We start from the raw sequence: 12,413 nt of genomic DNA on the forward strand, positions 1-12,413 counted from the left end.
AAAAAAAAAACATTCAGAGCTCTATATCATTAAAACTACCAACAATACTAAAAACCTTAACAGAACATTATTAAAGTATAGTAAATTTATTAAAATATTAGCCCTAACACAGCTCTTTACTTTAATTATATTATTTCAATTTCTTGAGACAAGGTAATTAATTATTAAATAAATCAAAAATGTGTATCCTTTATTGTCTCAACACTTTTTTATTTTTCACCAGTCCAACGTTTCGGCCATTTTAGCCATCCTCAATTATAATTTCTTCCTCACATTAATTTAAAGTTACTTTTGTATGGTATTCTGCCCAGGTCATTTCCTTTATTATAAGTTAAAAGCCTATTTTTTAAAATATAAAATCATTAATATTTAATTATAATCTTTAAATTTCTTTCTTGAGACTGGCAATTTTTTACTAAATAATTCAACAACACTATCCAAAATTATAGTCTCAAAACATTTATTTCATTCACATGTCCAACGTTTCGGCCAATTCGGCCATCCTCAGGGACAATCTTAATTTACTCAGAGACATATCATTTAACACTTTTAAAAACTCTATACAGGCCATTCTGCCCAGGTCAAAATATTTACTTCTAATATGTCAAAAATACAATAACCACCTAATAAGTCAAAAACATAAAAACCAGTCAAATTATTTCACAGGTATAAATTGTGGTAAAAGTGAAATAATTTGACTGGTTTTTATGTTTTTGACTTATTAGGTGGTTATTGTATTTTTGACATATTAGATGTAAATATTTTGACCTGGGCAGAATGGCCTGTATGGAGTTTTTAAAAGTGTTAAATGATATGTCTCTGAGTAAATTAAGATTGTCCCTGAGGATGGCCGAATTGGCCGAAACGTTGGACATGTGAATGAAATAAATGTTTTGAGACTATAATTTTGGATAGTGTTGTTGAATTATTTAGTAATTAATATTTAATTATTCTTATATAAGATTATCCACAACAAATTCACTACCATATCTGGCATAGCTCTTTACGTTCAATAGTTCTCAAGATACAGTTTTTTAAAAGCAACATTTTATAAAAAATGTACTGAAAAATCTGTTGTTTGTGAATTTATATCTCAGAAACTATGAGAGGTAAAGATGTCTGTTTCAGTCTAATTAAAGCTCGTTTAATGTGCTATAAAGTAGTTCATGACGTCCATCTTCGCAGGAGAAGTAGTTTTCATGATATTTGCTAAGATATGTATTCAAAGTTAAGCAGCTCCGAATGAAAAATTATTTATTTTCACTCTGAAACAGCCGCTATTTTGTATTTCCCCAAACTATATTTGGTAGACTCATCAATTTTTAGTAGTAATTATATGCAGTTTTGATTAAAGTAATTAAAAATTGGGGTCTGTAATTAAAAATAACTGTGATTTTTTTTTTTTTCACCGGACTCTATTACTATTAGGTAATTCTAGCCCTGAGGCTCCGTAAATCCGCTACTGATTTATGGTTACGTTATTTTGCAACAATCGTTGGATTAAATATCTTTTATAATATAAACATCAATATTCAATAAGCGGTTAATTGAAACTCTCCTCTCGTATGCAAAACTTCATATTACTATGAAACAGGAATAGTACAAGAGCCGGGAAGAAAAAAATGCAGTTATTTCACACCAATTTTTTATTACTTTAATGAAAACTACATATTATAAGTCAAAATTGATGAGTCTGCCAATAGGTAGGGGAAAAAAAAATGGCGGCTGTTTCAAAACCTTAAAAAAACATTTATTTTTCATTCGGAGCTCTATATCTTAAAAACTACCAACAACACTAGAAAATCTAAGAGAACATTATTTAAAGAAGAGTAAATTTGCTGAAATATTAGCCCTAAAATAGCTCTTTACGTTCAATAGTTCTCAAGATACAGCTTTTTAAAAGCAACATTTCATAAGAAATGTACTGAAACATTAGTAGTTAGTTAATTTATTTTGAGAAATCTATATCTCAGGAACTATGTGACGTTCAGATGTTTATTAGAATTAAAGCTAGTTTAATGAGCTATAAAGTAGTTTATTACGTTTATTTTCGTAGGAGTAGTAGATTTTATGATATTTGCCAAAATAAACTCACAAAATATTAATTTCTAGTTGTTCGGATAAAATGTTTGATTTTTGAAAAAAATATATCTCTGGAACCATAAGAAGTACTTATGTCTGCCAGCACTCGAAATGAAGGTAATTTAACTTACTATAAATTAGTTTATGACACGTATCTTTGTAGGGTTAGTAGTATTTATAATATTCGCATATGAATATAAATTTTGCAAATGAAAATTTGTCCGAACAACTATAAATCAAATTATTTTAGCAAATATCATGAAAACTACTACTAGTATGAAGATAAACATCATAAACTACTTTATAGTCTATTAAACTAGCTTTAATTTGAGTGCTAATAGACACCTGTACGTCTCATGGTTCCTGAGATATACGTTTCTTAAAATAAATTCAATTACTACTGAACTTTCAGTACATTTTTTTATTAAATGTTGCTTTTTAAAAATCTATATCTCAAATACTATTTGAATCTAAATAGCTCTATTAGGGCTCATATTTTACCTCATAATTTACTTTAAATGATGTTCTATTAGGTTTTTTAGTTAGTTTTAACGATATGGAGTTCTGAATGAATAATTTTTTTTTTTTAAAGTGCCGCAATTTTTTATTCCCCCTAAATATACTAGGCAGACTCATCAATTTCGACTTTATACATAGTTTTCATTAAAGTAATAAAAGATTGGGGTGAAATAACTGCCTTTTTTCTCTTCTTGGGCTCTTGTACTAAAAGTATCAATCTGCGTCATAGATCACAGTTACATGTAGGAACTGGAACTGTTACTAATTCCGATCGTAACTGCTCTACCTACCTAGATTAAGTAACCGCTAAGTTCCAGGTAACCGCTACATGCCCTACTCCAGTTCCCTCAACTAAAGCTGGATGCCGAATATTTAAAACAAAATATGCTAAAAATAACTGTTACTGGCATAATTTAAGCTACTTCAAGAGTACTTAATTTAATTTCAATAATCTAAAAATTGTATGCCCATGAAACTTAGGTCATTATTTCTCTCAAGTTTTGAATAATGTAATGTTAACATAGGATGATAGAAAATAAACTTTATTCGATTGGATAGTAACATATCTTCTTAATATTACGCTTCCATTTAAACTTAATATATTCATATATTTCTAGCTTAAATACTCATTCATTTCTCTCATTCAAATACTTGTAATTTAAATATGAGCAACATAAAATGATTAAAAACGTAACTTACTAATCCGAAGAAGATCTTGTGTTTCGTTTCATTCACATAAAAGTTTGATGGTAACAATACAATAGAAAAATACTGCTGGGCGCAACCGCCCACAGTGTTGTAAACCTGAAGCAGTTATAGTATTACAATATATTTTATATTTATTTTAATGTATAAAATATAATCTGAATAAAATATCTATTTAATATTTCTGCTATAATAATAAATAATAAATCAGTTATTTAGTGAAAAGTAACTAATGATTTTATAAATGAATTTAACTTTTCAAGTCTCTTTCACCTTTTTACTTTTACGATATTACTCTCTAATTAGGATTTAAATTACTAAAATATTTTTTTTAATTTATTTAAATAAATAGTTGCAGATTTGCGAAAATATGTAATATTTGATTTCATTAAACATCGTTTGTATGATGTTGGCAGTAGAATTTTTTTCACATTACAGAACTTTGCCAATTGTAAAAGCCCGCTAATTTCCAGATTGTTTTTAATAGTTTGTGTTAATATTCGTGTCGTTATAGTTAGTGAGATCCTTCTAAGTATTGATTATCTTGAACAACATTATATTGAAGTAAATGCAATAAATTTTTAACTTTTTAATATACTATTTTAATTGAAAGTTTGATTTTACTACAGAACATGTATGGTTAATAATTCTGAATATTTCAAATTATTTAGTTATGAAGAATTAATTTTAATCTAAATATTTGTTGAACTCTAATTTTGAGAGACATACATTTTTTTCATCGCCAATACTGTTTCTTTTTAAATCTTAATTTAATACATATAAGCTATGCTGAACAAAATAATATTATAAAAATCTTATTTTTATTTTCTTCTATCTTATTTTGAATTCATTTCAACTGTTAATAAGGTCTATCTAAATTTTTTTTTCTAAAAATTTTAAAATGTTTGTTTCAATTTAATATTTTAAGAATGTAATCTGTAATATGTTTCATATCTCGCAATAAATTATTTTTGTCTGTTATAGGAGATATGGTCTGCTTCTTCAAATATAGCATATAAAGTAAGTGAGAATGATTATTTATACATATTCAAATAGTGAATTGCAGAAATCACAAGTATTCTAGTCTATAAACATGGATATGCGGGATTTCTACGATTCATAATTCTTTTGTTTTAATTGTAGTTGTATATTAAAAACATTTCTTTTTAAATGAGCGATTGTGTTGTTAATTTTTTATGTTTGGATCTCTGGTTGAAATTTGAATATTTTTACTGAGTTATGTTGTAAAATTAAGTATTTTCCTTATGTTACCCCGGAAGAGTTGTAGAGCATTGAGCATTTTGCTCATATTGGGAAATAAACATCTATGTTTTCCTATTATTTCATCTGTTTTGTTTATACTTTTGTCTACCTTCTGTTAGCCCTTTGATGTTCTTATTTCCACTTATGTTACTCCCTCCTTTACCTCCCCACCTACATTCAATTCAGTTTTTCTCTGGCCTCCTCGCAACGGTAAGACTGAGAATTTCTCCCCCCTTTACAGTCCTAACATGATATTTTTTTTTCTCGTTTGAGCATTATGCTTACCTAGAGACCTTCTGTGTTTCTTATTTAAATCATGAGCGGAGGCAAGAAGATTTTAGATCTTTGATATCTTTATAAAGTGAGAATTCTTCAGCCCCTGATGGAGGAGCAACCATTTATAATTTCAATTTCAAATTGCATTCGAAGCCTTTTTAAGTACAGGTAAGTCCAGTTAGTAGATTGCGAGCTGACTTTAGGTTAGTAAGAACATGCTGATGGAGGTTTGTTGTTTATTATTTTCTAATAAATATGTTTTAAGGGTGTCTGTATTCTAATTATTAGAACTAAAAGTTACGTAACCGACTTATTAAAAATTTGAATGCTGTAAGAGAGATTCACAGTACATCACTGAAATTTTAAAAGTTCTCCAATCTTTAGAAGAAAAAGAACAATTAAAATTATTTTATTTTAGGAAGATAGTCCAGGTGGTGATCAATAAAGGTATCAAAATAGTAAAAGAAAACTATTTTTTTATAATCTTAAAATTCTTTCTTGAGACTGGCAATTTTTTAATAAATAATTCAAAAACTTTTATTTCTTTTACATGTCCAACGTTTCGGCCAATTCGGCCATCTTCAGGGACAATCTACTCAATTCACTATGAAACATATAATTTAACCACTCCAAAAACTTCATACAGGCTATTCTGCCCAGGTCAAAACATTTATATCTAATAAGTCAAATATCCATTAAAAACCACAGTCAAAATTATTTCTCTTTAAACACTATTATATTAGTGATAAAAGTGTATTAATAGTGTTTAAAGAGAAGTGGTTAAATTATATGTTTCATAGTGAATTGAGTAGATTGTCCCTGAAGATGGCCGAATTGGCCGAAACGTTGGACGTGTAAAAGAAATAAAAGTTTTGAGACTATAATTTGGATAGTGTTTTGAATTATTTATTAGAAAACTATTTTGATACCTCTATTGACCGCCACCCGGACTATCTTCCTACAATCTACTTCATATGGTCAACTATCTTCTTCCAATAAAATAATTTTAATTTTATAGTTTTTTTAATCATTTTATTTAACCTGGAAGTAGGCCGTAGGATATAAGTGTCAGCCATTAGTCTTCCACATAGTTCACTTCCTCATGTGTTAACATTGGGATTTTAAAATTCTTAGAAGCTACTTACCTAAAGGCCTAGTTCCGCGGCTATAGTTGTAGCCATTAACATTGTGGAAACTATATTTTCTGAAGTGGCGATACTGTCAAACTATTAGACTTTGCTTGATTGTTAGTAGCACTACTAACAATCAGTGCATGCACCACAACTAGCAGCCACAAGTAGACCCCTTGACAGTATTTTATTAAAGCTTATAATACCAGCCTTATATATAACTTATAAACTTGTGTGTTTATGAAAATAGTTTGCTGTATCTAATCATCAATTTTTATCATTTATTCGACCAAATATAGCTCATAATTGAACTGTTAGTGAGTTTAAGTTTACTGTTAACCTGTAAACAATTACAGTCATACATTCTCACTATTGGGATATTACTTACATGATAGATATCTGTCTTTTAGAAAAGTACCACTGACGATCATTATCTTCTTATATCACTCCTCTCCACCCCTTCAAAACCTAAATCTAAAAGAATAAACCTAATGGTACTCGGTCTACCACTCAATGCAAATTAACCTTTTTATTCTATCTTCCCCGAGCCCACCAACTTGAATTTGCCCTTCACGACAGCTGAAAAGTTCATTCTTTAAACCATTCAATCTGAGACCCTTGACCATCCTGCTCCTACTAGAATCTGCACTTGATACCACAAAAAACAAATTAAAAAAACTATTTGACATTTACAACTTTATTTAACCATTCGCTGACCATTGTTCCCATTAGGGGCTTTGATAGAACTGTTTTTAATTTTTTTCCCTTAATAATTGCTTAGTGAGCTTAATTACAATCAAATAAAGTATTAAATTTTGTAAAAATATTTTTTTCTGTATCCTAGTGTCACCTAAATTCGATAACAAAATCATGAAATGGTAATATTTTGAGCCGTTTGATTATTTTTTATTTTATTTATATTTGTTAATATCTTTTTTATTAAGATGTTGCGGTGAAAATTAAACTTCCTTTAGAATATTTTCAATAATCTATATTTGTTTGTACAACATTCTGGGTTTCCCCGTCTTCATGTACAAATATTCCTACAATTATAACTGTAATAGTACTTAGTACTTGAAAAAGGGGAAACCTGAAATTTTTTAATTTTGTAGAAGAAGTTTATTTTTCACCCCAACATCTTAATATAAAGAATAAACGCCTTCCTAGGAAAAAAAACAGAATAAATTTTAAACTTTAATAAAAGTTCATGAATTTTTTTATATCATCCTGTATGAACCATTAAAAATATATTTAAAAAATATTGGTCAAAATAAGTTTACATGAAGTATAATGGTTGTCAAACTTTAATGTTCACAATTGAAAAGAAAATGCCTGTTCTGTTTATAACTACAAGAAAAATACCTTAAAGTCTGTAATCACGAACCAGACGGATTCTGGAGGCATTGTTTAACAGATCTACTGCAGCAAAAAAGAGAACATCGATAATTATTTTTTGCAAGGAACATTTTTTTTTTTTAAATAATACCTATAAGTTATCTATAGGCATAACGTTTCTTCTTTCATGCTAGTCATATAAATACCTACAATAGATATAGTAAGTACTTTTTTGTAATCTTCAACACAAAACCATGTTGAGACAATTTTATTCACTGTTTTCTAAAATATCTATATATAGTTTTAATTGTCATTTAATAATATTTAAAATGGCATTCAAAACAGGTAATATTTCACTAGAAGAAAAAAGTATATAAATAACAATTTCATTATATATATGTTGTAATATAGGATATTTTTGTGTATAAAGGGTTTTTAATATGTTTTTATAAGAGGTATTTTTTCAATATTGTCCATTTGCTTTGTTAAACCAAAAAGAAAGCTGACTAATTTTGTTCAGTCAAATATGGAGTGGAAAAAGGCGTTATTAAAAAAAAAGAAGATGGTGGCACATGTCTTGCCAAAAGTTTGTTGAATCGTGGCCATGTTAAACAGATTCAAATATTTTAAAAACTCTATTTTAACTTCCCGTCATAATTGAAATTACAATACATTTAAGAAAAAATAGAAGTTAAGAATGAATATTATAGAAAATTATTCATAAAGGAAATCATAATAGGCGGAGTGGGGAATGATGTTTCCTGAATGCAGAAGGTCCTCATCATCTTTTGTCTAGCTCAAGGGTGGACATCTTGAAAAAGAAGACATCATAGAGTCAGCCAAGAAGAATAAGGAACTCTTTGTTTGGATCGCCAAACAACACACTTCGGTGAATGAGAAGTGAGTTGAAAACTTTTAGAGGACCTAGGTTTTGTTTATAGACAGTTTGTGAAATAAAAGTCATCTAAAACAATCAGTCATCATAGAAGAGCAGAAATTGATTAGTGTTGTACAAAATAGAATTTAAATATATTTGTAAAGGTAATTAATAAACAAGTTAACTGTTCTGATTGCCTTGAAACCTGCCCTGAGATTAAGAGTTAATAATTTAATAACTGTAAAATTAAAATAGTGAAAACATATAAAATTCCTTTTATTTTATTTTAAATAATTTTTGATTATTACAGTATTAATAAATTAATGTATACAGAAGATATAAAACTGTGTATTAATAACAATTATTTTTAATTTATAAATGGTTTGGTCATGGGAATAGACTTTCGGTAATACTTAGCAATTGTTATCTCAACAAAATTTTAGCAGAAAAAAAAATGGAAGAAAAACCGGTATATAATATATTGATAATTTTTTAATAAGAAGAAAGAAGAACTTTTATTATTACTAAATGGTACATATAAACATAAAAGAGTTATGTTTACTACAAAACAGCCTGTCAATGATGAAATAAGATATTTAGATATGAATAGTGTATTTCATGACATTAGAACGGAAACATTTTAGACCCCAAAAAAAGGACAACAGTGACAGAATATTAAATTACTATTTTAATCATTCCAAACATCAAATCACTCTTATAGCTAAAAATTTAGAACTGCGATAATATTAACTGATGCAATTTTTAAGAAAAACATAAAAGTAAATATATACTAAATTCTAAAAAATAATTTCTATCCCAACAGATTAATCAATAATATATGGTTTGAATGTCTTGAAAATCAAAAAGAATTAACAAAAAGATAACATAACATGCAAAAAGATGACATAATACAAAATAGATACGATAAAAAAGTGGATAAAAAAATAAAAACCTAATAACTGATTATTTTAAAATAATTAGCAATGAAAATAAAATCAACAAAGAAAATAATACTGAAAAAATAAGAAAAGTGAAAAATATAAATTATTTTTATAAACCCAAATACATACCGATAGTTGCTGATAAAATTTAAAAAAAGCTTTAAAAAAATATGGACATTATAGAATAAAATTTGGTGTATACAACAATATTAAATTAGAAAAACACATGACAAACATGAAAGACAAAATTAAACATTATGACAAACAAAACATAATTTACAAAATTAAATGTCCACAAAAGAATATTATTTTTCTCACATATAGAACTGACACAGTCATGTATATATTGATCTTATAGTAGTTGGAAAAACAGCAGCATTTATTCCATTAGTGGACATAACTTTGTCACCTTCTTGAATAAAAAAAAAAAAAATAAATGAATGGAATATGGCCCGGTAGCGGTCAAAAAAACTCAAATAGTAAATAATTATACTATTTTAATTGAGCCAACGTTTCGCCCCACGTTGCAGGGCTTCGTCAGGGCTGTTTTGACGGAAGTCAAAGTCAAAATTTAATTAAAATAAATAAATGCAATTACTTAATTGAGAGAATCAATAAAAACAGAATTCTTTCATTTTGAATGATGCAACATGCACTATATTTCCCAAAAGGAGCCAGGACAGGGAGATGGGGACTGGTTTCACTTCGGAGGGAATACTATCATTTATATTCTCATTGTATTTGCAGATCGGCTGTACTACAGCCTGGCTTTTTGGTGTAAGAAATATTTACCAACAGATAATTTACTAAACAAAGTTTCTTATTTCTGAAGCTATCCACATAAATCTCGAATCCAATCCTGTTGATTATTAAGTTGATAAAATATTTCTCTTACAGACATATCTCAAGCCTAGTTAAATATCACTAATATTCATTGATGATTCCTTCCCTGCCCTACTTTATTTCTTTTATTTCTATTCCTTTAATCTATTTTTATACCTACTATATTCTATCTCCGATTTTTTTATCTCCAGTTGTTCCTCCATTGTTCTGAATTATAAAGAAAGATATTGATATCCCTGATTTAATCCATATTGATTATACTGTACTTCATTTTCGATATTCTCTTTATTTTATTGTTTATTGTTCATCTTTGTATATTTTTATCATTATTTTTCTTTGTAATTTCATGATCTCAATGTTAGTTACATCATCTCTTAAGTTTATTTTATTACTTTATTTTAACAAGTTTATATTCTCAATTTATTGTTTTACACATGAGATTTTATGTCTTCCTCTTGTTTATATTTATAAATATTACTAATTATTAAATTGTATATGATTTTTTTTTATACCTTATTTCGTTTGTGATTCATATAATTATAACACCTCATTTTTACTGTGACTCTTCATATTTAATATTTTCTTCTTCATTTTATGTTCTCTGTGTTAATTTTTAAATCAAAATTATAATTTTTATTTAAATATAAGAAGATGGTTAGGGTTGCAGTCAAAAAATAAAAAAATAGTTATAAACTATTTGTTCTTTTTTTGACCGTAACCCTGACCTTCTTATATTTAAATTTTTACGGTCAACTATATATACATATATATAATTTGTATTCTCTGTTAAAATTTCTTAGTTTTTAAATAAGATTATAATACTTCCTTTTTTTCTTTTAAATAATATAAATACTTGCTTATTACTTAATTGTGACTGATTGTTTTAATTTCTTCTTATACTTCTGTTTTATATATTAATAATATCTTACTATAATTTTATATCTATATTTCTTTCCTGTTTTTTAAATTCCATGCAAACAATATTTAAATGGAATTCGCAACGGATTTTTCCACTACCCTCACTTCCTTAGCTCTTTTCATGGCCTACTGCTAACTTGGAATAAGTATTTTCTTTTATTTCTATGATTAATTCATCAACCCATCATCACTTACATACCACTTTTCCCCCCTTGTTGTATCTTTCTTTTCTTTTAGTTGTACCACTTTTGTTATAAACTTTAATAATAATTTTATTCGTTATTTCTAAATTTTATTATTCATTATTTTATTTATTATTTGTATTAGTATTCAATTAATTTCAACTTCTTTTAATATATTCTGTTCTTTTTCATATCATTTCATTATTTTTATTATTTCATATCATTGTCAACTTATAGTTTCAACTTCATTTTATGTTTTCTACATAAATTTTATTCTATGTTAAAATCTCTTAGTATTTATGTATCAAGAAACTGTTTATTTGAAGCTCATGTTTTGACATATATTGCAGATCTTTGGGGCAATATATGTCAAAACATGAGTTTCAAATAAAAAGTTTCTTGATACATTAATACTAAGAGATTTTAACATATAATAAAATTTATGTAGAAAACATAAAATGAAGATGAAAATATTAAAGATATGGAGTTGCATCGAAGATAAAAAATTTAGTGAGGTGTAATAAATGTATGAACCAGAATAAAAAAGGAGGATAAAAAAAAATCATATAAAATTCAATAATAAGCAAAATTTAGAAATGTAAACAAGAGGAAGACATAAAATCTCAAGTATATAATAATAAAATAAGAATAGAAATATTTAATAATAAAACAATAAAATAAACTAAGAGATAATAAAACTAACATTGTTTCTATTTTATATTCATTTTTCTTTGACATTCACGTGTAAGGAAACAGTACATACCTAGTCAAGTGATGGCGGAAGTGTTTTTAAACGGAATAAGTCCCCATGAATAATTAAGACTGATTTTAAATATGACAAAATATTAATTATATTAATTTAGTTAACGAGGAGACTAGGGAAAAGGCAAAGTAATTCTGAAGATTAGGAAACAACTCCAAAAATTTTGGATATTCTACTGATGTACAGTAGTGAAGTCTAGGAAGCAGGATCCTTTACGAAAAGGAAAAAATAACAACAATTTCAAAAGGAGGTCTTAAGAATCGCAATGGTTGCTCCTTGGTTTGTAAGAAATAGCCAATTGTATTGGGAACTACAAATCAAGAAACATGCAATGTATTATCCTAGTACATCAAGCTCCCAGCCTTCGACCTCCACGGTCTGTTGCGACTTTAAAAAAAATAAATAAATATTATTGTTTTTGATGATAACTTTTTTTTTCTATCTTCTTAAGAATCATTAATCTTTCTTATCTATTTATTTTTTATTTATATATATAAATTTTTTTATAACTCATCATTATTATTAAAATAAATTTCAATACTTGTAGTGTTGTAAATAGTTTGGGTTGTCTTTTGCATG

General features: G+C 27.1%; 1 long non-coding RNA gene across 1 annotated transcript in view; it reads left to right on the forward strand.

Annotated features, from left to right (window-relative positions):
* Positions 1-3,746: 3,746 nt before the first annotated feature.
* Positions 3,747-12,413, forward strand: part of LOC136796146 (uncharacterized) — a 131,578-nt gene continuing 122,911 nt past the window's right edge. The window contains exons 1-2 of the long non-coding RNA XR_010843851.1: positions 3,747-3,870; positions 4,291-4,326. This is a non-coding gene — a long non-coding RNA (uncharacterized lncRNA). The remainder of the gene's footprint in view (positions 3,871-4,290; positions 4,327-12,413) is intronic.

The sequence above is a fragment of the Halyomorpha halys genome, unplaced genomic scaffold (assembly GCF_000696795.3).
Source record: "Halyomorpha halys isolate HHAL.00 unplaced genomic scaffold, Hhal_1.1 Scaffold641.1, whole genome shotgun sequence".
NCBI classification, from domain to species: Eukaryota; Metazoa; Arthropoda; class Insecta; order Hemiptera; family Pentatomidae; genus Halyomorpha; species Halyomorpha halys.